Below are 25467 nucleotides of genomic sequence, written 5' to 3' on the forward strand. Positions count from 1 at the left end.
ATTTTTCATGAATGTGTCAACAGGCAGTGAATGTGGAGATGAATGGTGAAACCTATGGGTGGAATTTCCCATACAAACTACCTGCTCTACTCTGTACTGGGGTGTGGATCTCTTGATAGTTTTGTTTCTAGTTCTAGTTTCCCTGAAGATATTGTCATCACTGGTCAGGTTAGTGCTTTACTGAGAACAATAACACAGAATATTACAAATATAGACATGGCCATCAGCTGCATAATGTAACACACGATTCTAAAACCTGCTTCATCCAACTCAGCCTCAGCTTTCGGCACAAGGCAGGAATAACCTTGCATGTAGTGCCAGTCCATCACAGGGCTTGCTTATCCACAAGTCTACACTCACACAAGGCATACATAACATAACATTAGCAAACCTGCTTCATCCAATTCAGGGGTGCAGAGGTAAAAAGTTAGAATGGTTCTGCTATAATCTGTCACAACATCAGATAAAAATGATTAGACTTTTTGAAGAACTTAGAACACAGATTCTAATTTGCTAAGAAACTGTAGAGAATGTGGTTCACTAGTAGATTGTTTGAAGTTAAAAGCAAAACTCTCAATAATGCAGTTTAAGTTCTCCAAAATCATATACTGGTAAACAACTTACAATTAGGGAACACATTTAAAGGCATGTAGTAAAAAAGTATTTACTGTTTCTCAGCTAAAAAGTAGATTTTTTTCAGTATCTGGAAAAAAACAAACTGTCCATTATGCAATATAAGTCCTCCAAAGTTATGAACTGGAAACAATTTCTATTTACAATTTTTTTTATTTTTTTTTTAACTATTTAAAGGTATGCAGTAAAAGGGATTGGTATTTCCTGAATCCCCTAAAGTCCTTTACTACTGTTTAATTAACTATTCAGTTACCTCTCAATGACCGTTCCTCCACTAAAATGAAGCACATAGACAGATTTTGAGAACAGCAGGGGTCAAGGTGTGCCGCAGCTACTGTGCATCTCCCATGGCTGGCTTTATCTTGCATGCTTAAGGACCAGTATCAGCCATTGCACTAACATGCATTACCTAATACAGTGGTAGAATTTAAAACCAAATTCTATGATATCCTGACACAACAGTGGGGAAAAAATACTAGTCCTGTTAAATCTGTGCTTGTTCTTTCTGTGAAACACATCACAGAAACATCAAGATGAGCAAGAAATGTATTTTGATGCAGAGCTTGGAATTAGGAGTACAGTCCTTCAATAAAATCATGCTCTGTTTCTTTAAAGGAATCAAAGTCAAAGTTGAACCTACTGCACATGGGTATCGCGTATGTGTGACATGTAAAGTCGAATGATAATTCCTATTTTATTTGTACCATTTATTGTTTTCAATGCTTATTAGATTTTTACTAGCCAAAAGTCTAATTATAGGAAATTATGGAAATGGGAAATGTCCCTCAGTTATATATACATTATCTCTAATTTACAGTCCGACTAGTGGAAATTATATAAAACATAATAATTTGTAAAGAAAATAAGAACTAGCCACGGTACCTGTCAAAAATAGGTAATAGAATCATTTAAAAATATCTGCTCTCTCTTGCCCTATGTGTACCTTCAGCACCTTTCCTTATTATCTGCTTGCACCTGAACGTCTCTCCTCCGGCTCTCCGTTTCTCGAGTGCGTTCCTGTAAAGCCTGCTTCTCAGATATTTTTCAAGGTGCCTTTCTTACCTCCTGTTTAGCTTTATACTTTCTGTCTTTTATGATGACTCTCTCAGTATGCGCCTTTACCCCTCCTTGTGTTTCTTACCCTTGCACATCCTCTATTGTCACTCAACAAAACTCAGCGAATCACACCAAAGACAAACTGACCAATCAGATTGCTCTGAGAGACTGGACACATTGACAGACCTTAGTGTTTTACTATATAGTAAAAGTAATCACAAAGAATCAATGGAAGGCATTATATTTTCCAAACACACAAGTCTGGCATTCTCAAAGGGAAGGCAGAAACAGGTTAAAGCAAAATGATCCATAAAAAAGGTTCATATTATTTGCAGTTAAAAATAAATAAACAGTGGATCACTATTCCATATTTTCAACCAAAATTACATATTGTGAGCTTCAAAAAAGATAAAACTTATTGCTGGGCTACCACTCAGAAACGGATTATATCCAAGATCAATCCACAAAGTTGCAAAGCCTAGTGTAAGAGGCATAAAACCTGGGTAACTAAGTCTAATGGGTCATCTACCACCCTGTTTTCTAACACTTAGATGGTTTTATGTAGGGAGAAGCTAAAGGGAGCTTTCAATCCACCATGTCAACTTCCAACTGTAAAACATGGTGGGTCATTCTCAGCCAATTCCTGGGAGTCTTTAGGTCTGATGATTGCTCTTTGTGAATACAACACAGTGAAGAAGTATGAGACCAATTTACAGGACCAGGAACAAACTCATGGGACACACCCTGATCTTTCAAGTTGTTTCCATATTTCATGATGATAACAACAATATGCACATTGTTAAACTTTTCAAAAGTGTTTTGGTGAGATGAGCTCAAAGTGCCTCTATGGCCTCTCCAGTCACCAGATCTAAATGTTAGTGAACCTTAAATGAAAATCGTGGGATGCAAAATGTGAAGCAGATTACCACTTCATCCTTCAAAGAAATGAAAGCTTTTATTCTTGAAGAGTGGTACAATATCCCATTTGACACTGTTCAGGATTGGGCATTCCAGGAAGGACTGGAGTTACCCTGAAGGCAAAGCATAGCTCTATTTTTCATTAGGTCATTGATATTATTATATTTCTAAGTGTTCTCATTATTTTGTTTACTCATTGTAGTTATAATGAAAACATCCTTCGACGAGGCTTACAGGCAACCTGTAGGCACGGCAAAAATTCAGAGGATCACCACCTACAATGGCTGAATTGTTAAAGGCAGTAGTCAGGGAAGATGACAATTCTGAGCAGTAACATCTAGAACTAGAAGAGTCACATCAACAACAACAACAACATTTATTTCTATAGCACATTTTCATACAAACAGTAGCTCAAAGTGATTTACATATTAAAGAATAGAAAAATGAAAGACACAATTATAAAACAAAATAAATCAACATTAACATCGAATAAGAGTAAGGTTCAATGGCCAGGGGGGACAGAAAAACAAAAACTCCAGACGGCTGGAGAAAAAATAAAATCTGTAGGGATTCCAGACCATGAGACCGCCCAGTCCCCTCTGGGCATTCTACCTAACATAAATGAAACAGTCCTCTTTGGATTTAGGATCATTTAGGTGGATCAATAAACCTGCATGAAAAAAGTGTGAGGCATGTCTATGTCTGGCATGCTTTTGTCACAGTGGTCTTTCGTCTTGTCATCAACTCAAATAAAGTACCCTCCATGGAAAATTTGGTAAAGTGCATATACAAGTGCAGGGATTCTAATGAATCTTTTGTTTGAAGCTGTTATAATGAAAGATAGTTAACACTACAAAAGTGCAAGTTTGACAGGAAATCTAACAGCCTCAAAAACGACTGCGAATCTGCTGCCCTACAATGCACAACCTATGTTACCCAATTTGCTTACCGTAGGTTTTGTTTGATTTAAAAATATATATATGGTATATGGTATCTACTGGTACTCTAAGGCTAATGTGAGACACTGACCTGTGCTGGCATCAAAGTTTCATCGGTTTAGCATGTATGGTACAATGCCAAAAAAGACTGACAAAGCCATTTCAATATTTAAACATGATTCAAACTACACACAGTGCAGCACCATTTACACTGTACTAGTATAACTAGTGTGAAGAATGGGGTAGCTCTAATAGTAAAAAATGCAAATCGAAAATTTGACATTGCATGGTGCAGTGGCCTATATAGTATGACTCAGACAAGTGAGAGTTAACAATGCCAGATTGATAGCTGAGCACAAAACAGTGGAATCTAAAAACTACACTTCTACAAAGCTCTAAATGCTGTTAAGGAATTTGCTTAAAAATGGTCACCTTGCTGATAAAAATCCAAAAGGTTGTCACTTTCTCTTGCTTTTAGCAGACTGACAGTAACCTCTTCCAGAGGGCCTCTGCTTGCTTAGCACATACTGTATCTCACAGCAGCAGCTTGTACTGTCTCAAGACGCACCGGTGGGGTCATGCAGCCAGGTCTCCTCTCCCTTCAGCAGGAAAGCCGGGGTGACCCTCTGGGAGGATTATCTGTTGCTGCATTTAGTCCTTTGAAAGGTTTATCCGTGCTGCTTTGACACAGACTCAATGGTGAGAGCAGTCCCTGGGCGTGCCATCACTCTCATTTACAAGAGAGCCTAGAGACAATGGATTACTGAGAGGAGCAGAGACATCGCCACCCACCAGAACCTTCTTTTTGTAAATCTGTGGAAGACTGTAGTTATGGCTGATGTCCTATTTAGGCACAAGACAAACTACAAACCCACAGATTCATTTTGCCCACAAAAATATTAGATTACTTGTAAGAAAAATATCTTACCACTGGTAACACAGGTTATGTGAATAAAGCAGTATCTATAGCTTAAAAAAGCTGCTAAATCTTTTAATAAAAAAGATATGTCTAAGTCATATGACCTCTTACTTTATATTACCTTTCCTAGAAAGTACTAACTCACTAAGTATCTATATCCTATAAAGTACACAAATACCACCCATTTATACAAATATATAGTTTTGTAAACTGAATTTCACACTAATACTACCTCAAATCCATCCATTTTCTAATAGGGTCCTAAGAAGCTGGAGTTTATCTTGGCAACCCTTGGACATAAAGTAAGAAACAACCCTGGATGGTCCGTCAGCCAGTCAAACTGTCACCAAATCCAGGAAAATTCTGGGTTGTCACTTAAAATAACATGCTCATTTTTTAATATGTAGGGACGTAAAATGGAGTACCCTGAAAATAACCCATGTAGACACATAGGGAAAGTGCACACTCTACACAGGCAGTGTCTTGAGTGTCATTTTCCCAACCAGGACCCTGGAAGTGTGAAGTACCAGAACTAACAACTGCACCACTATGCCGACTGACTTCAACTGAACATAAACCAGTTATGATATGATGTTGAACCTTTCACTGTGAATGCTAAGCAAAAGAAGAAATATACTGCACACTCATACACATCAGTCTTTATCTGACACGCCTTCAGGGTAAACACCATCTTAAATCAAATATATAAATTAAGCTTCTGTTATAATAATAGAAGGTAAATGAATAATAAATGATTTTGTCTAAAACTTATTTCAGTGCAATGTTACTATGGGAAAGAAAATAATATTTTGGTAGTATACTGTGCGAAGCAAAGCAGAAGCTCCATTTGCTGTAAGAAGTACATCAAAACTCTCAGACCAAAGTTCAGTCACCAGTTAACTTAACCTTGCTACCAGGAAGTCGGCTCCACACAAACTATCCCCAGCCTAATTAGCATTCATATTTAAATTATAGCCATGCAAATTTATGGAAATAAGTAAGAACTCATGCAATCAAAGGCAAAGGCCTCCTCGTAATTCACATGTCAGCAGCTTTACTGTGACAGATATGATTTAGGTAGGAACTAATGTTATACCACTCACAGTGAGGTACCTCTATACAGTACTTTAGACCTTGACAAGTCATTTAAAAATAAAAATTAGGAGAGGATTATAATAAATGCATTCTCTCAGTTGAGCTGCTTAAACAAAGCTGCTTCACCTGTGTATAATCCCATTCCCCTTCTAGTAGTGTTTAATCATTAAAACTGACATGAGGAATCACCTTCTGCACCTTAGTGACAGCTGCCCAAAACACATGTATTCTATTGTTATTTTTACTAACTGTAGCTGCAACTGCTTAAAAGCAATATGTCAATATCTTTTATACATCTGTATATATATATATATATATATATATATATATATATATATATATATATATATATATATATATATAAAATCCAGTGTCTGTCAGTCTGTATGTCTGTCCACTTTTCACGAGAGAACTACTTAACAGATTTAGATCAGGTTTTTTCTATAATTTGCTTGAACATTCCAGTTGATTTTGCCACTTCTCTCATCGTGCCAAGTATCACAGTATGGTTGTAGCACTAATTTATTCTCGTGAATCTGAGAGACAAGCTGCGGGCCGAAGGGAGGAGGAGGAGGAGGTGGGACTTCAAGATTAGGGAGCCGAGCAGGGCCCTCCTCACTCACACGCCGGCCTCCATTCAAGTCACTCTACCTCTACCCACGTGTTGCAGCTGTGGCAGGTGGATGGGGGTTGTGCCCAGCCGGGATGCCTGGAAGGACCGGGAGAGGGCAGCCGCCCTGGTTTGTATGAGGGCTACGGGATTTGAGCATGGAAGCTCAACCCTATAGGGGCCTATGGCCCCTGCCAGAGGGTGCCTGGACAATTGCCCTGGACGTCAATCAGAAGGAATACCAGGGACAACCGGAGTGCTTCCGGGTGCTCATACGGCACTTCCGCCACACCAGGAAGTGCTGCAGGAAGTTCATTAGAGGGCACCTGGAGTACGTCCAGGTGGGGATAAAAGTGGCCGCCTCCCTCCAGTCATCACCCGGATTCGGGAGGAAGAGGACAAAGCTCGGGAGAGAGGTGGTGAGAAGAGGAAGGTGCATTGGAAGGCCTGGACTCTAAGGGTGTTTGGTGCTGGGGCACTGTGTGCTGTGCGGGACTTTAGTGTACGTATTGTAAATAAACTTGCGTGTGTTGGGACCATCGGTGTCTGTCTGTCTGTGTCCAGGGCCGAGTTACCACAATGGCATGCCAGATTGGACTCTCCACCTTATACAAGGTGGGGACCCATCGAGAAAATAATTCTGTGGTCAGCCCAAAACAGCAGGACACCTCACACATACGCTGCTATACCACGGCACACACACACCGCAGAAAGGAGGCGACTCACCTGAAGATCGCTCAGTGGTTCACAGATGCAGGAAGAGAAGACCCAGAGAAGCATGAGAGCAGTGGACTCCCAAGAGCACGCCGTCACTATGGACACCTGGGTCGGCATCGCGATTGGGAAGGCCACGAGGAGAAGCTGCCTCCAACAGACGGCATCCAGGAGGTAAGTCCCACGCCCAACAGCAGTCGGCCCTGGGGGGCCGGACCTTATTTGTGTGTTATAGGCAGGGACTTCCTGGATCCGCATTGGTGGCCAAAGCATGCTGATCACCTGAGCTACATCAGCGCGGCAGCAATGGAAAGAACTGGGGAGGAGGAACCACTGCAGCTCAGAAAGAGCTGCCAGGAGGCTTGCCGCCACATTAGGAGCTGGAAGGAGGAGACGGCGGAGAACCGGAAGTCCCTCCCCGAGGCTGGCGAGGGATTGGACAGTGTGTGTTGCGTTCCCACCGATGATTGGTCGAAGGCAGGACCAACGAATGTCCGTCCTAAGCCGGGGAAAAGGCTCCGCGGCACACAGCTGGCGCGTAGGACCGAACTAAGGGTAAGTCCACTGCCGGCTGACATTCTGTTTTTACTTGCGGCTCTGCAAGAACTGAAGGAGTGCCTTAAGCCAGCACAGACGCTCCTCCAGGTAATGCGCATCCTCCGTGAGACAGTGGAAAAGCTGGAGGGGAAGGCGATCGCGTCACCGAAGACACTATGTCAGTGGACGAAACCAGGTGTCCCTGGTTTTCTTTCCCCCAGCACTTCCGGGTGTGGCAGAAGCGCTGACGTCCAGGACTTCTCAGGCATCCGGGCACTCCCTGGCAGTGACCACTCTTCCGGTCCTTCCAGGCATCCCCTGCTGGGTACCACCCCCAGCCGCTCGCCACAGTGTTCATATAAATTTATTGTTTGAGAGAATAAATAATGTTGCTTATTCATATAATTCAACAATCTGGGCTAATTAATTAAATTGTTAAATTGCTTAATGATATACTGTACATTAAAAACAAAAAAGTATAGATATGAGCTGATCAAACTAAGATTCCAGTGTATTAAAAATTAGTATTTTGGAAAAAAAATGAAAACTTAAATAGAATATTTCAAAAACTGCTTAATTCATTTCAAGGCTATGGGGAGGTAGGTTCTATCTTGAAAGCACTGGGCACACAGCAGAAAACAGCCCTAGACAGGGCCCATGCATGCACACAAGCACACTAGAGCCAATATTCAGCTGTCAATTACCTAAACCTACACATGAAGATACTGAGAGAACATGAAAAGTTCATACAGACATCCAGGAGGGCAACTGAAACCCAGGATGCTGGATCCATGAGGCAGCAGCACCACCCACTGCTCCTCCATTTCCACTTAGAAAAAATTAATACATTAAACAATGGATCTAAATAAAATATTTCACCAGCTGATAACCAATAGTGAGATACTTCATTGTACATTGAAAGACCTGCATTTTGGCCTCTTTTAGGGATGTTAAAGTCACATTCTTTCTGCTAACTTGGCTTAAGTATTTTCATTATGTGTGCAGCTTTTCTGGGTCTGTTGCAACCCTAATTAAAAAAAACACCTATTTAGATTAACACCTCTGGTCAGTATATAAGCTGAAAAAACGTAATTGCCTAAACCATCACACAGAAGTTACTGTAATAAATACTATCAGCCATCGAAAAAATAAATAGTGCAAAATAAAACAGCTACAGGGACAGTCTGGGAGGTTGATTAGGTTCTCTACACCTAGCGGATGATATAAAGTAGAAGTTGATTTCAGTTTTTAATTCATGGCCAAGTTCAGCTTAATGAAATACTTTCCTAATTACTGCATCTTTCACCAACTGGGTGTACAAAATCTTTAGAACAATTTTGTTGAGAACAAGCAATTTAGCCAAACAAGCAGACGAGCCTAGACTGAGACTTCAGATACTGTATGTGCTCGATTAACCTTTGATTAACCATATGTGAAACTGTACATGGAGGAAGAAAAAAAAAGCATGAAATACAATTATAAATCTTGTGTACGGAGTGAAAAAGTCATCATATGCAAAGGGTGAGTGTAAAATGACTCCTATAGCCTACAAGTTGACTTTTTAGTCGAAGCAAAAGGAGACAAAGACCAGATGTCAAAAGGTATGCAGAATTATAAAATAAACAAAATAGCTGTTAGTGATTTCTTTTAAACATAGTGCATACTTGAATTAAGACACACCCTTATAGTCAGAAAAGGTTTCTAACTTTCTAAGAAACTTTTTCCTATAAACAGGTGTAAACACATCGGTGGATGGCATGGATGAAAGCACAAACATGGAGGCCATCGAAGGCATGACAATGTTTTAGAAAAACAGGAGAAAAACTGATGTGCAAACACTGGGATTAATGACATATAGTTGTCACAGAAGTTTCTTACAAATGTATAAAATATATGATTTTCACCATGAATAACTGTCCAAAGAGGGGGTGTTATCTTATTATTGGTCCAGGTGACATGGAAGAACCTGCAAAGACTCTGCTAGTCTTCTAAGGATTTTTTGTTTTTAATCCTTAGTGTAAATTTATGATGCTGACTGACTGGTAAGGAATGGAACCAAGCCACTAATAATCACCACTACCACTACAGTGGAAATGCTTTCTAAGGCAAGTAGAAGTTTTTTTGTTTTTTTTTTGATGTGGAGAAGGGTATCAGAAACATAAATAAATATGTAAATATTCGGTGTAGCATTTATTGATTTCAAAGAGTCAGACAGACAAAAAATACCACATTCATAACCATGACTAGGCCTAGGCATCGCCACTGTCATTTTTTTTGGACAGGACTGTTTCATGTCCAAAGAGTGGGAGGGAGTTACCATGGATATCTCATGCAGTGGCCCACTTTGTTTCTTTTTCTTGAGTTCTGAAAATAAGGTTCACATTGTGTGACCATAGCAACAGTATTTCTGAAAAGTCAGACAGCATTTCTCATTGATGCATTCCCTGTCTTAGTAGGTCTGAAGCAATTGGTCTCTATTATTGTGTAGCATTAAACAAAAAAATATTTCTTAAATGAACAAACCCAAACAAATCTGGTGATTTAAATTAAAGCATTTAAGTAATAGCATTAAGTTCTACTGTTTTAGTCAATTACCTTTTTTGCTCCCACACATTTTGCCAGTTATACCCCTTAAGTAAAAGTAATTGCCTTCCAAAAGTAATAAGTAGCTAAAAGCAGTTTAGTGTCCAGTTGTACTGTGCTGCACTGTACTATGCTGCCAAGACAGGTTCAGACTCCTGAGAGCCCAAGATTGGATTAAACTGGTGAAGGTTCAGGATGGATGGACAGATGGACAGATAGACATACACTTTTAGCGTATCAAATCTTTGTTGCACACACTCTCTATAGTCTACAATTTACTTATTTCATTTATAAGTATACTCTGTATCTACTGGCATGTATTTTTCCCCATTTACTTAGTAGTATACATTGTATCTGAAAATAACTCCCATTTTCACGTAATACATTTTAACAACCAATACTACATACAGTGCATCCGGAAAGTATTCACGGCGCATCACTTTTTCCACATTTTGTTATGTTACAGCCTTATTCCAAAATGGATTAAATTCATTTGTTTCCTCAGAATTCTACACGCAACACCCCATAATGACAATGTGAAAAAAGTTTACTTGAGATTTTTGCAAATTTATTAAAAATAAAAAAATTGAGAAAGCACATGTACATAAGTATTCACAGCCTTTGCCATGAAGCTCAAAATTGAGCATCATGTTTCCCCTGATCATCCTTGAGATGTTTCTGTAGCTTAATTGGGGTCCACCTGTGGTAAATTCAGTTGATTGGACATGATTTGGAAAGGCACACACCTGTCTATATAAGGTCCCACAGTTGACAGTTCATGTCAGAGCACAAACCAAGCATGAAGTCAAAGGAATTGTCTGTACACCTCCAAGACAGGATTTAGCTGGCCGGCCATCTAAACTGAGTAATCGAGGGAGAAGGGCCTTAGTCAGGGAGGTGACCAAGAACCCGATGGTCACTCTGTCAGAGCTTCAGAGGTCCTCTGTGGACAGAGGAGTACCTGCCAGAAGGACAACCATCTCTGTAGCAATCCACCAATCAGGCCTGTATGGTAGAGTGGCCAGACGGAAGCCACTCCTTAGTAAAAGGCACATGGCAGCCCGCCTGGAGTTTGCCAAAAGGCACCTGAACGACTCTCAGACCATGAGAAACAAAATTCACTAGTCTGATGAGACAAAGATTGAACTCTTTGGTGTGAATGCCAGGCATCACGTTTGGAGGAAACCAGGCACCGCTCATCACCAGGCCAATACCATCCCTACAGTGAAGCATGGTGGTGGCAGCATCATGCGGTGGGATGTTTTTCAGCGGCAGGAACTGGGAGACTAGTCAGGATAAAGGGAAAGATGACTGCAGCAATGTACAGAGACATCCTGGATGAAAACCTGCACCAGAGCGCTTTTGACCTCAGACTGGGGCGACGGTTCATCTTTCAACAGGACAACGACCCTAAGCACACAGCCAAAATATCAAAGGAGTGGCTTCAGAACAACTCTGTGAATGTCCTTGAGTGGCCCAGCCAGAGCCCAGACTTGAATCCGATTGAACATCTCTGGAGAGATCTTAAAATGGCTGTGCACCGACGCTTCCCATCCAACCTGATGGAGCTTGAGAGGTGCTGCAAAGAGGAATGGGCGAAACTGGCCAAGGATAGGTGTGCCAAGCTTGTGGCATCATATTCAAAAAGACTTGAGGCTGTAATTGCTGCCAAAGGTGCATCAACAAAGTATTGAGCAAAGGCTGTGAATACTTATGTACATGTGATTTCGCAGTTTTTTTATTTTTAATAAATTTGCAAAAACCTCAAGTAAACGTTTTTCATGTTGTCATTATGGGGTATTGTATGTAGAATTCTGAGGAAAAAAATGAATTTAATCCATTTTGGAATAAGGCTGTAACATAACAAAATGTGGAAAAAGTGGTACGCTGTGAATACTTTCCGGATGCACTGTATGTCACAAGGCATCAAGATTTCATCATGTTGATGTACAGGGTTTAGAATTGTTTAAAGATATGACAGAGGTCTCTTAACTTTTATTACTTATAGTTATGCTAGTAGTTCTATTAAAGAATCATGCTATATGCTGTATTTAATATACATTTTACTCGGTCAACTTTGTCCTTGTTTTTGAAGATTATGCAAGGACCTTACAACACAAGCCTTTATTGAGGGTTGAGGTGTAATGTGGAGACCTACATGGGTAAAGACCCATTTTAGTCTATTACAAAAACTGGAAATCTTTCATACAAAACATGCCAAGGAACACTATTGATACCCTGGTAATAACCATTTGCAAATTTTCTACAAAAGACATCTCTTAAATAAACTATTCTGAGTATTAGATTCCATTCATTATGCTTCTCCTGGCCTTACCCAAGCCATCTTTTGTAGAGCTGCCCAAACTCTGTCTCAGATGACAAAAGCATAAGCTGCAAACAGGCTTCAGAGCAAATTACTTGTAATTGGTTCTAAGTTGAGCTAAGAATAGACTTCATGTGCAAAAGTGTTTGAATTATAAATGAATAAAACTAACCTTTTTCTTTTTTTTTTTTTTTTAAAAGTGAAATTTTCCTCACCATTAAATTTACCTTGATATCCAACAGGTTAAGACTGAGATCCCGTTATTACTGCTCAATGATACTCCAAAGGTACTCCCAAATTCTCTTAACATAGACATCTACTGCTCTTTAACAAGACTGGCTACATTTTGTTATCTTCCACAATGACTGAATACTGACATATCCATGTTATTCTACTCAAAGTGGGACCAAATCAATTGAAGTCTTTAATTCCTAGAGTAAATTTAGACTCAAGATTTTGGGTATGAATTCTAAATTCTCCATTACTGCAATTCTACCTTTTAGTTCTGAAAGCATTCATCAAATGTTTCAGCCATTTCCTGCCCCGAGTTGAGTCTTGCACAGTTACCAATGGAATATTGCAAATTATGCTTTTTTGTAACACACATACCACTTGCTTATATGACCACATCTAAATACATCCATCCATCCATTTTCCAACCCGCTATATCCTAACTCAGGGTAATGGGGGTCTGCTGGAGCCAATCCCAGCCAACACAGGGCGCAAGGCAGAAAACAAACCCCGGGCAGGACACCAGCCCATTGAGGACACAGGGGGAACATGACACGGCGAGAACAGACACGGGGAGAACATGCAAACTCCATTCAGGGAGGACACAGGAAGCGAACCCAGGTCTCCTAAATGCGAGGCAGCAGCGCTACCCACAGCGCTACCATGCCGTCCCATCTAAATACAATATAATGTAATTCTGCAACTTCCCTCTGGGCAGGACTTTTTTTTTTTTTTTAATAACATTAAAGGGCATGAATATCTTTTCTTATTTTATAAAGGTATTTTATTACTACATTTTACCTGCTTCAGTTGAAAAAAATAATCACAGAGACAATAAATTCATTTCTGCTTTCATGGAATTGAATGTAGGCAAGTGCAAAGTGATTCAGTCAAACAGAAGGATCATAAAATCCCTCCAAACTCATCCTCAGTTCTGGCCATTTTCTGTTACTTTGATTTAACAGTCCGTAACTATATCATATTTCACTTAATATTCCTATTCCATATAACAAAGGGTAGATATTTCTCTTGTGTAATATTTATGTCTGAAGAATGAGTTATGTTTTGCACATAAGTCACAGCACAATAAGTTCTAAAATGTAACTAATTTTCTCCAAAAACTGTTCTTTATAATGTTACTAGCAAAATACCCGCGCTTCGCAGAGGAGAAGTAGTGTGTTAAAGAAGTTATGAAAAAGAAAAGGAAACATTTTAAAAATAACATAACATGATTGTAAATGTAATTGTCGTAGGCTTATTTTTAGTATTGAGAGTGAATTTGATGATTGTAAAGAGTTTATGATTGTAAATGTTGTGTATGAGAAATGCACATTTTTAGGATGTAAGGATCTCTTTGTAAACAACGTTTGCAGTTCTACCCTCAGACTGTAACATGACCAAGCTGTTTGTTGAGTTTACTCTTGAGCATGCAACGTACAGTTGGCCATTTGAGAAGCAATCTTGTGTCAAGTCAATGCCAACCTTATTTAAAGTCTGGCCCTATGACAACAGGTTTCATTTATAACTTTGTGTCCACATTGTCAGAGTTGAAACATTCATAAACATCGAAGTGTCCACTACCCAAATCGCTACCCGTGAATCTAAGATGTTTAATAGGCATTCCCGGTTGTTCAAAGGTGTAAAATATTTCCCCATTTCTATACACTTGAAAGTGACAACGAAACAATTCCGGGGCAGTTATCATTTCACATGTAGAACCATAGGTTGAGAGCTTAAGCATTTCACTGCTATAGTGGTCATGTGTAGTATAATTGTCTCCTGTACCACCATCAGTCCACACATTGAACCTGTCCCAGTCATTCAGTACATAAGACACAATGTCTCTGCGGATAACAAGGCTCAGACTGATATGGCCATGCAATACGTAAGAGAGAGAATGGAAGAGGCAGGCATAATCTCGGGGCATGAAAACCACTGGGTACGGGTCGGTGAAATTGTGATCGACGGTGATCACTGGAATAGACATGCTATTCAGAGTAAACTTGCACCCGTTGAGAAAGAAAGTACGAAGGAAGGCGAGAAGCAGGGAATGAAAAGCAGAAGTCAGCACTAGAAAGACGTATGTGAGCAAGTAAGGAAGCCCAACAATGACAGCCTTGAAGTGGTGGAGTAAACGAAAAGGCAGGAGTCACCAGCAGGAAGACATGAAGCAAGGCCAACAATAACAGGCTTGAAGTGGTGGAGTAAATGAAAAGGCAGGAGTCACCAGCAGGAAGATGTGAAGGAAGAAGAACAATAACAGGCTTGAAGCGGTGGAGTAAAGAAGAAGAGAGCAGTGAGCACGATGAACAGCTGAGGAAAGAAAGGAAGCGAGTGAGGAGGGACATGAGTGCAGGATGTCGTTAATGTATATAGGCAGGGAGCCAACCACATGGTAGGTGCGCGGACAGCAGCCATGCGGAAAAAGGAAGGGGGACCGGGGGTGGCCCTTGTGTGTCTCTGCCGTGAAATAAATCATCTGTTAACGGAAATAAGGAATGAAACCGCCAAAAGGTGAGTTCCGAAAGTTCCTTACGGCATAATGGTAAGAACCGCCAAAAAGAAGATGTTACTTTCGAAAGTTCGTTATGGGACACGGCGCAAAATGAAACATACAAACGTTTGTAAGTACAGTATAAAGGATGAGCACGGGAAATTTGGGCTTCCTACGTATATTGGAAGTTGAAGAAATAGTGAGGAGGGGTTTCCCCTATCTATATATACAGTTTAGGGGGTTTTCCCCACCTTGGGTGTTACAAAAGTTAGGTATGTTTCATGTCCTATTGCAAGTACACTGCAAGGAATGAGCACGCAAAATTTCAGCTTCCCACCAATATGTAAAGTGGGAGAATTAGTGAGTCAGTGAGGGCTTTGCCTTTTATATGTATTGATTCTTATTGTCATAAATATTGGAATACACTTCCAAACACCATAAAAGTAACAAAGATTTTGTTGGGAGCAACTAAAACATTCTTATCAAATGGCCAGAACTAATATGAGTAGTTGTATAGTGTCTTGAGAAGAAAAAAAAAAACAGGATTCTTTTTCTCCGCTTTTATTGTTGTCAAATAAGTATCAACGACATTCTTATTTTTTAGTGAACACCCTCGTTTTATATGTAAGTGTGAATGCCAAGCATTATTATTTCAGAATGTTCTGAAATAATAATGCTTAATGCTTGGCATTCACACACACAGATAGATAGACAGATCTTTATTTGTCCCAAGGAAGAAATTTGTCCCTCTTAAATAAATAAACACATAAATAAATAAACAAACATTTTGGTCTGAAGACACACCAGAATGACTAAAAAGGAACAAAGTTAAAAAAAAAAGAAAACTGACTTTGCAGTCATAGTTGAAGCTTTATGCAGGCATATTGCTGTTGGTATAAAGGAGACCCTGCAGTGTTTCTTGACACACGTCTGCTGAATAATTTGTTGGGTGAAAGTCCTTAGTGCTAGTGTATAAGACAGAGGCTGTGCAGCATTGTTACTAATACTCAGTTCTGTTTTAATTCTCTCCTTTATTACAATCTCCAGTGTGTCCCATAACTGAATTTACCCTTTTAATTAGATTATTGATTCCGTGGGCCTCTCTTCAAGTGATGTGACAAGCCCGGCATCCACAGTGTAGAAAATCAAGGATATCGAGGCTGACGATATATTATTATGGAAATATCTATTATAAACAAAAATCTTGTGGAATGAATGACTAGGAGACGATATGTGATCTTCACATTAAGATCACGAAAGACAAATAAAAGAACCGCGAGACGAAAGAGAATGGTCAAAAAATCAGTAGTATAAAGGGAAGCAGCACACACAGATACAGGTGTCTCAGTGCATATAAAGGACAATACGTTATAAATGAAATGTCGACGAATAAAAGATTGCATTAGCGCAAAAAAAAGGAAATCATCAGGACCAGGTGTAATTGAAAAAATAGCAGGACAAAGCGAGGTCAAAAATAAAAGGAAAAGAGCAGAAAAAGTCTTTTCGCATTCGCATGATTCAATACACAAAACGTAGATTTACACAATAATGGACCATACGCTATGAGAATCTGTAGTCCCGCAACAGTTAAAGCAAGGACAAGTTTAATTTCAAAGAAAACACAATTTGGTCAGGTGTACATTTATGATCACAGAGAAGCGATCACAACGTGAGCAGCAGAGACACAAAGTAGCAAAAAGGAGGGCGGCTGTACAGGCTTTAAATAGATTGAAGGGCATCGTGATAGCAGCCCCCCCTCCCTGCCTAACAACACGAGCAGCGTTATACGTCCTGCAAGAAAGAATTTAACTACGCCCGGGGCCGGAAATAAAGAACAAGTATTGTTTTTACAGCGTCACGCAAGACCAGGCAGCGAGCCATCATTTAAAACAAGTCCACAGACATCTAACCTAGCAGTTGTTGGATTGTGTGTGGCAGACAAGCATCATGTGCTCCCAGCTCTTAAAACAATGACATGCGACAAGCAGAAGAGGCAGCTCGCAAGCAGCAAAAAGACAGCAAATGATCCAAAGGGATATCCTTAGCGTGCGTTCAGTCGCGCCCCCCGCCCCCAATTACACCCGCCCATTTACAACACGAGCAGCATTATACGTCTGGCAAGAAAGAGATGTAACCATGCACGGGACTGGAAATAAAGGACAAGTATTGTTTTTACAAAAGTTTTTAAAGTAAACATGAAAGTAATGCATATGTAACAGTTCCCAAGAAAATAACAATCTCTTTAAATTGTATATTGTCTGCCTAAGGTAAAGTTATCCCTGATGGAGGATTGCAGGAATCGTGGGAAAGAGGGGTCCTTTCATCGGATTAGTGCTATTTCAGATGTGGAATGGCAAAATGGGGGAGGCAGATTGATGAATGAGGTCTCCAGGACTTTAAACAAATCCAATTCATGTTATGTGATATCATCTAATGTGAAATTCTACTCCGTACTTCTAGAATTTTTATTTTTATACTGTATTGAGGATTTATTCTGTTCTATGTATTGTACTGTATTGTATTGACCCCCTTCTTTGACACCCACTGCACGCTCAACCTACCTGGAAAGGGGTCTCTCTTTGTACTGCCTTTCCCAAGGTTTCTTCGATTTTTTCACTACAAGGTTTTTTTTTTGTGAGTTTTTTCTGGTCTTCTTAGAGGGTCAAGGCTGGGGGCTGTCAGGAGGCAGAGCCTGTTAAAGCCCATTGCGGCACTTCTTGTGTGATTTTGGGCTATACAAAAAATAAATTGTATTGTATTGTATATCCGGTAAACCAAACACAGGGGTGGGCAAGCGAAGCGAGCAGGGGGCAGAGCCCCCTAGTGGATATAAAAAATAATCAGTTTATTCTAGAACAGGTGTTTCCAACCTTTAGTTCTGGTGCACCACCTTTGTTTTGAAGTACCACCGTTTTTTCTGTCTTAAATTATTAAGTACTGAATTGATACTACGTAAAACTAAAAGTGATACTTCTTTATCCACTATTTGGGGTGTTAACAAGGTGTGGGTTCATTTTTCTTATATGCACCTACTTTTTTAACAAATTATTTTTAAATGTATAAATCACCAGTGTTTTTTAACTTGGAATAAAATTAGAAAGCCTTAAATTTTAATACTTTTACTTTACAAGATATATACAGTTTAAAGATGAATTTCATGTGTGGAGGCGAACATATCAACAAATGGTAGTACGTTTTATTGGAGTTAAGGGATTTCAGTGTAGGGTTTATAAAGACTGATATAACTAACTTGGCCTATCCAATTTATCTTATAATGTGCATATACTAAACTTATTCACAATTTCTGTCCAACTGAGAAATAAATACTGCTTAAAACCAATACTAATAATTCAAACATTATGATGTCCTTGTCACCTGCATTGGTGAACTTTTTTAAGAGTATATCTGGATACTAGGAATATCCATTTAACAAATAAAATTAATTCATAAGTCACAAACTCCAGTTGCTTTTATTTTCCAAAACTCTCCTTCCTTTGTTTTTGTTTTTAAATTTGATGTAATTTTAAGGCTACCTATGTCAATTTACGGTTAACTTTACCATTGTCAATTTAAGATTATTAATTCAGAATTCCTATGAAGCAGTCTTTGTTCTGCTGTTTTCAAGGTCCCTCATTGCTTTAATGCACACTATATGCTATCAAGAGGTTACTGGTGCATAGTGTGGCTGGACTAAGATGGGGGTTGGTTGTAGTTATCCATTATTTGCTTTGGAAACTGTTTTGATACCAGTACTAACGTCTGAATGTGAGTATCGATAAAGAACTTGAATATTTAGCACCAATCTGACGATACTGCCTTTCCAAGCTACCATTCAGTTGTTCTCTGGCATTTCATTCCTCTCTTAGACATAGGCCTGATTACCTTAGTGGATCCTGTTACTGGGATGGCATATGAGACACACAGAAAGTGATTTTACATTCTGAAATAGGCCTAGTTTAATATACCTTTTGTTAAAACTTACTTATTCTTGTATTATTATTAGGACCCTTAAAAAATGATTTAAAAATATTTCTAAATGTATATATGTAATTACATGGATTTGTTATTTTTTGTTTTGTTTTAACTATACCTAGAAATGCTTAAAGTTATTGACATGAAGTAAGAAGGGAGGTACAGTATATCAAAAATAAATAGAATTTTCCTTTTTTTTTCCAACAAACTACAAGCCATAAACGAATGCTACATATTCTACTCCCCATTCTTCTTATTCCCATAGCTGTAGTTTTTTCAATCAATTTTGTGCTTGCTTTGTGGCTTGCATTTTCTGCCTTATGTCCTGTAAAACAAGAAGTGCGAAAACCTACAGTGGCAGCCTGCTAGTCAGATCATTAACTGTGAAAAGGAGGAAGATCCATAATGCAATGCATTGCTTAAGCTACACTGACAGGAAACATTTCTCTCTGTGTAACATACCTACCATTTTTGTGCAAATGCCAAAAAAAAAATTCACTTCATATTTTCATGATGTCACTTTGGCATTGAAGCAAACTCGTTACTAATTTAATTTAGAGACTAAGTGCTTAGTTGGAATACAATTTAACATTCATTTATTATGCTGCATAACCAGAAAGTCAGTGAACTCACACAAATACACTGGAGTGTTTTAGAAGAATGAAAAAATCTTAAAGGAAACTGCTTTATTGCACATTGACCAACAGAAAATGAAAAAGGCAGTAACTGATTCCAAGCAAGATAATGTGGAAGTGTGGCTCTGTTGAAGGATGCATTTGTCTCATTCTCTATTAAAAAGCAAACATATCTCTTCATTTCTTTTCTGTTACAGGTCACCATTAACAGATGCAAATTATTTTTTGTAATTAAAAGGGATTAATCAATAATCAAAAGATTACCTGACACCACAACCAGAAACAGCACTGTTCAAGACTAGCAACTTCCCTGTCATGTATATATATAAAAAAATCTGAGAGTACAATCAGACTCCTGAAGGCCATTTCCATTTTAAACTTGAATGCTTTCCTCTGACATCTCTGCCCTGATGCCCAAAAACATAAGAGAATGCTATTTCTTTCTTAATGCAAGAGTTTTAGTTCAGCACATATTAGGGCTCCACAATTTGATAATACCACAATACTTATAGTCATATGAAAAGTAAGTACACTTTATGGAAAATGTTCACTTTTTCAATGTATTTGAAAAGGCAAATGTTGGATCTTAATGTAAACAGTACCTACAGAGAAAGGTGACATACTTGAACAAATGATGCATAAAATAGACATGGTATATTCATTCTCATAATCTCAATTAAAACAAATGCAGACTTGTCACATGGAAAAAGTAAGTACACCCCTACATTGATCACCACTTCAAATCCATAAAATTAGGTTCAGGCATTCCAGAATAGGTGCCAATGATTAGAACATCATCAGGGAGTCTGCAGGTGGACCCAGTCTTATTTAAACTACAGGCATTGTGGGTCTGGTATTCTCTTTGCTGTTGACATGTGTGGTGTCATCATGCCACAATAAAAACAGTTCCTTAAGGTGGATGCGTATGAGTCTGGAACGGGACTTAAAAAGATCGGCAAATTATTTGAAATCAATCATTCCACTGTAAGGAAAATCAGTGCTGTAGAATTCAAATGACTGCTTATATGTTCAGAACTGACTTGCCAAGCAAATTCAGACCAAGAGCTCACCATTTGATATTAAAAGAAGTCTCCAAGAACTCAAAACGTTCAACACAGACCTGCAAACAGCTCTTGCAAATGAGGGTGTCTACAATTTACAATAGATTGTACGAATTTGACATACACTTGTCCAAAAAGAACATTACAGCAAGACTACAGTATGCCATAGAACATATAGGCAAAGACTAGGCCTTCTGGATCAATGTACTGTGGAGAGATGAATGAAAGATACAGTTGTTTGGCCATAGTAATAGTAGGCAAATTTGGAGCAAACTGAAGACAGCATTTCACGAACCTCGTACTAGCTGTGAAGCATGGTGGTAGAAATGGTATGGTTTGGAATTGCTGTACTGCCTCAGGGCTTGGGTAGCATACAAGAATTGAGTCAGGTATAGAATACGATGTCATCTGGCTGAAAGTTTAAGTTGAACAAAAAGTGGACCTTTCAAAAAAAATAAATAAATAAAAAATTAAATTTATTACATTTAATCTGAAGAATCATTGGTTCAATTCACAATTCTGTATTTTTCACAATGGAAATGAGTTCAAATGTATCAGCATCCTCCATTGTAACTGGGAATACACGATTACAGTACTTAACACACAACTTGGTTCATAAAATGGCCTTTTAACTGGGCGAGTCCTTGTGAGTTGAGACCTTATATTTGTAGCTGAATTGTTAACAAATAAATGGGATTCGAATACAGTACTTCAATTCCACCCGGGGGAGTAAATGCTAACATTAATTTTATTTGAATTTTTTTCATTTTTATTACTATTTAATTTAATATTGTTTCTTTGTATCAGTATACTGCTGCTGGATTATGTGAATTTCCCCTTGGGATTAATAAAGTATCTATCTATCTATCTACTTCATATTTAAAATGCTGTATGAATATATATAGTAAATTAGTTTGCATTTAAATTTCTTTGGGGCCGTTCGCTTCTTATTTTCAATTGAGGTCACCAAAAAAAAAAAAAAACACATGCTGTAGTGCTTCAAATGTGCTTAGTGAGTTTTTCCTGTTTTTATTTTTGTTTACAGACAATACTTATTACTTATGTGCATACGCAGTGGTTTTGTATGACAGGAGCACATAAAGCCTACAGAGTAGCTTTTAAACTATGAATGGTATCTGCAAAGTTTTCTCATAAACTGTTAATTCAGTGCAATTCAGTCCTCTAGTGTTCTTGACAGCCAGAATTGAAGAGATATTCCTACCTTATAACGTGTTGCTAGAGTATTTTATTTCATAAATGTAGACAGAACATTTGTTATAGAAACCTGCTCAGCAGTGTTAAAATTTGAGATAAGGCACCTACCATAATGGTTTGTGTTATTCAGGTACTGGCAAACTTAAAAGCTTTTTTCATTTCAACCATGGACAGCTGTAATTTGCTTATGTCAGTGGCTGTGCAGTAAGCCAGGCTTACATTTTAACTGCAAGCAATTCTGCAAACTTTAGGCATAAGATTTACCTCAAATTAAACTCCTTCAAACCCCCCTCATTTTTCTTCATTGCTAGCTTTGACACAGAAGATGAATCAGAAATGAAACTGTGATAAAAAGGTCCATGATCAAGTGCGGTTTTATTTGTTTTAAATAAATAACCAAGTCCCGGACCATATAAGCTCTAATCAGGCGTGGGTGTGTGCATGCCGGGGTTGATTGTGGGGCTTGGCTGATCGTGCACTCGTGTGCAAATGCGACTAGATCAGTCAGGTGCCTCATTCACACCTTAGAATGGGTGGAGGATCAGTACTGCACCCAACCAAGCAGGATAAAGGGAGACTGCAAGACAGTAAAGGGAGAGACAACAGAGGATCGAGAGACAGAATGTGATAGAGAGCTGTATCGGGTGCCAGAGCAGACCAAGCTAGTTAGTGAGTGAGGGAGCAAAAGGTGGCATGGTTGTTAGCCCCACAGAAGGGCAAAGGATCGGCACTCTGGGGACAGCTCGTCCCGGCTGAAGTTATAGTGTTGCAGGTGCGATGGCGTGGAGTCCTCCCCAGTGGAAGAAGGAAGATGGGTGGACAACTGACCCCCAAGTGGTCTGGCAGACACTGACAGAGGAAGCAAAGACTGGGGTTGGTGAAGATGACCACAGCTGCTGGAGTTTCCATTGGCTCCAACAGCTGGGCTTTGGGTGATCCGAGGAGATGTGGAGGGAGTTGTGACTGTTTGTTGTATATTGATTTTATTTCTAGATTTTAACCCACGGACATCGCTGTTTTTATTGGATTATTTATTTATTGTGAAGATTTTTACACTGCACTTTTTGAAAACTTTTCCTTTGGATTTTAAATATAAGCACAGCCTCTTGCTGAATGTGTATGTTCTCATTTGCTCTGCTTATCTCGGTTCACAACTATCAACAGTTATGGGTTCGAGAGACTCCTGGGAGCACCAGGGAGAGTGGAGCCAACCCAGGTCGTCATAAAAACATTAATCCCAAATATGTGGGAAGGAAAGTTTCAATAGAAATGGGACAATCAGGTAAGGAAATTTTGAGCTAAAGTAATTATTTTGGTTAAGGAAGATAGGAGTTTCAAGGTAATATAGATATACACACTAACCATGGTGCCAGAAAGTGATTTGCATATGCAAGTAAGAATTTTAATGTACTTTGTGCAAGTGTCGATAATGATCATGTAAACTTATAATGCTACTCAGATTGGTAGAAAGATAAAGGAGCTGCTCCGCAGGCTTTCAGTGTTTGACAACAGACGGCAAATTTACTGAATTTCACTCTCATGACCACAATGTTCAAAGAACACTTCAGCCATTTGACAAGACTCTCAACTAAAGAAAAGGGAGGTGCAATAACAGTATGAGAGGATTACTGTACAATATTGCATTGGATGATAAGTATAAATACTGACAGTAATTTATTCTGATTTCATTCATCCAGAGTCCAACGCTAGTTTCATATAATATTTAAAGGAAAAACAAAAGACATTTCCTGAAAATGATAAGTGGATCTCTAACATAGATATAAAGATGACACTAAACAAATTCATTTTGAACAAAACATGACAATTATTGCATTATTATTATCAGTTTGAATTAGCTGGGCATTTCCAAAAGATACTGCCTCCAAGAACTCTCCCTGATTCAGCAGTAGAATGGCCAATGGGGGAGGCGGCTTGTTGTCGGAGGTCCGAGAACTCTGACTGTGTCTGGCTTGTCCGACTCCTTTTCTACAATCTGACAGTGGTTGTACAATTAGCTGATAGACAGATATTTTTTTGTTTTTTTATTTATGTTAATTAGCTTCTACTTTGTTTTTAATATATTTTAACAAATCTGTATCGTCATATGTGATAGTTCTGTATTTAGTGAGTGGTATAAACTATTCTTGCATTTTGCCTTGAGAGTTGTTGTGGTGTTGCATGCCTTAAGTTACTGAGGAGAGCTGTGCAAGAACAAAGTATTTGGTACAGTTGTGTTTAATGTCTGAGGTGGCAATGATAGAGTGACCATCTAGCTTTATGAAAATGATTACTTGTATTCTGTTTTGTGTGTTGGATTTACCCCATTTTTTGACTTCCATTGCATGCGCAACCTACCTGGAAATGGGGTCTGTCTCCCAAAGTTTTATTCCATTTTTTTTTCCTACAAGTTTTTTTTGATAGTTATTTCTTGTCCTCTTACAGAGTCAAGGCTGGGGGGCTGTCAAAAAGCAGCCTGTTAAAGCCCATCAAAGTATTCCTTGTGTGCTTTTGACCTAAACAAGACTGTTGTTGTTGTTACAGTAATGGTCAAACAGCTCCACAAAACAAATACATGACATAAGGCATGGTTTGGGATGCTACACCATGTTACTGTCAATTGCGTCCAGCATTAGTACTGGCCATAATGACAGAAAACATGCAGTGGATTTTTAGAAAAATCACTACTTCTTATGAAAGTAATGCCGCATGCTAAACATCTTGCTTTCTCAAAACGTTAGGTACTTTATGGCCAAATGTATCTACAAGTACACTCGCTTAGCAAGAGTGTTAACTCCCTGAAACCTGTGTGCTAATTAACCAAAATAATTAAAGCAAGCCTAAGCAATTTCCACATGCTTAATCTTAAGAGACCATTCAAGGCCGCATGACCAAACCACTGTGGGACTTTGCTCAGTTCTGTACCTGCTGTCTGTATTGTGTAATAGCTATGACATGGCCTGCATGCCATTTCTATTTCTTTATTCTTATAATATTGCTCATCTGGGAACATTAGGTATCAAATATACTTTAAACACTATGGCAAGTAGCAATTACTACAGAAAATCAAAAGACATCCTGTCAATCACAAAGTAATTCGACACTCAAATAACAAGAAAAATCATTTGTTACACAAATGTTCATATGATCTGTTGTAGGCAAGTGTCTAGCACAACCTAAGTATTACATGTGGAAGTGCGTACAGCTCATTGGCCTTTGTGATAAATAAACAATACAAGATCCAAACTATTGTGTTCAGAATAATTACTAAAACACATTTTGAAATCACTTCAGTTTTTCTTTTTGACTCACCAGTATAAGAAACCCAACACATATGATATACCATTCGATGCATCTTGATGTCTAATTATGAAAGATGCTTTTTGGGGTTTCTGTCTATTTTTGGCTGCAGACCCAAAAAGCTCTCATTTGTAAGTCATTTTAGACAATATTTTATGCAGGAAGTTACAACCTTATGATAAAGAGTAAACCAATAGGTGTCTACAGCAAAAATGATCCAGAAGGACTTGAAGCTG

The 25467-nt window shown here is 38.8% G+C and overlaps 1 protein-coding gene across 5 annotated transcripts in view; it reads right to left on the reverse strand.

Moving 5' to 3' along the window:
- The window catches only part of camkk1a (calcium/calmodulin-dependent protein kinase kinase 1, alpha a), a 184453-nt gene that overhangs the window by 123126 nt on the left and 35860 nt on the right, over nt 1-25467 (reverse strand). The window lies entirely within an intron of this gene.

Source organism: Polypterus senegalus, chromosome 6, assembly GCF_016835505.1.
Source record: "Polypterus senegalus isolate Bchr_013 chromosome 6, ASM1683550v1, whole genome shotgun sequence".
Lineage (NCBI taxonomy): Eukaryota > Metazoa > Chordata > Cladistia > Polypteriformes > Polypteridae > Polypterus > Polypterus senegalus.